This window comes from Episyrphus balteatus, chromosome 2 (assembly GCF_945859705.1).
Source record: "Episyrphus balteatus chromosome 2, idEpiBalt1.1, whole genome shotgun sequence".
NCBI lineage: Eukaryota > Metazoa > Arthropoda > Insecta > Diptera > Syrphidae > Episyrphus > Episyrphus balteatus.
Genome location: NC_079135.1, coordinates 38,158,680 through 38,160,128, shown reverse-complemented (window position 1 = coordinate 38,160,128; position 1,449 = coordinate 38,158,680). Strand labels below are relative to the sequence as shown.

General features: G+C 29.1%; 1 long non-coding RNA gene across 1 annotated transcript; it reads right to left on the bottom strand.

The window, feature by feature from the left end:
• Window positions 1-351: 351 nt before the first annotated feature.
• LOC129912285 (uncharacterized) lies at window positions 352-1,449 on the bottom strand. Its single transcript, XR_008771793.1, has 3 exons — window positions 786-1,449; window positions 551-728; window positions 352-495 (listed from the first exon to the last, which is right to left on the bottom strand). It is a non-coding gene; the product is annotated as an uncharacterized LOC129912285 (long non-coding RNA).

Here is a 1,449-nt window from a genome sequence, read left to right as displayed (position 1 = left end):
TTTAAGTGAAATGGAATCTTCAATTAGAGATTTAGAACTAGAATTTCAATCTGCACTCAAATGCGAATCATAACGATGGCGCTCCTGATTTAAATATAATTTTTTTTTAACATGCATTTTTTATTTTATTTATATATCTTTTAAATTGTATGTTTCAAAAAAATATTAGAATACAAAAACATATTTTTAAAACAAAGTCATACAAAATCCTTAATTAAATGCTTTAAAAATGATTGCTGTTAAGATGAACAGTGAATGGATAGGGTGAACAGAAATATTCTAAAAATGGTAAGTTCCATTTTATTATATTACTAACTTTTATTCAAAAAAAAAAATTAAATATTACAATAACATTTCAAGGTATACTTGATTCTCCTCCTTTTGTCTTTGTACCCCCAAGTGATTTGACTCCCGTCATTACTGGTACTTTAAAAGCTGCTTTTCGAACCTCAGCAACGGCATCTAGTAATTTTTTTGCAACAAGGCATCATCGTTCTGAAAGAAATTATTAATTTAAAGTTTATGGTCTAAACAAAATTAAAAAATGTACCATTTTTTCATGAATATTCTCCTGGAATTGAGAACGCAAATGCCGAAAATCCATTTCAAAATGTTTCTTATTCATTTTTGCATTGAAAATTGGTTTGAGTAAGTTTATTTGTTCGAACATGGCCAATTTAACAGGACTATCATACACATAAGGCTTCAAGATGTTCTCAATTCGATTGCTAAAAATATCATTGTAAAGCTTATCATACAAAATGCGAGTATTATTTAAAACTTACAGTTCATTGATTAAATCCAAAACAGACGTATAAGGTTTCTTATTTATCAATGCATTCAAAGTATGTTTCAAAAGCCTTCCAAACTTTTTATATTCATACAAACAAGCTTTTGTACATTTTTCATTGCATATTTAATTCATCCAAGTTACTAAATCGGTTACGAATTTTTTCCAAATCCAATTGTGTAGTTATCCATATGAGTTCGGCATTCTTAAGTGCATCGGATACAGTTTTTGTAAGCATTTTAACATTCTCAAGTCTCTTGTAGGATCGGTGGAGTTTTTCTTTTGTATTTTCATAAAGAATAAGCTCCATTTGTTGCTGAGAACGTTGTTCCAAATGCATTTGCATTTGCATCATTTAGTTTGGTAACAATTTTGTTACTTATGAGCTAGGCCAGCTGAATTTCAAAGAAAGTTTCCTTTTTAACTGAAATTCAAATAAAAAAATGAAAAATGTTTAAAGGAGAATGCAAGTTAAAAAACATGATGTGGAGAAGACTATTTTGAAGTACTCTTCGCATTCTGCACCATAGGTCTGCTGAGGGAATAATTATTGAATTTATTCTTCCTCCTTCTGGAATGCAAGGAAGTGAATTTTTGGCTAGCAGTAAGGGCAATCGATTGTTTTTTTTTTTCAAGAAGATTGTCCATTTTTGTTAAAT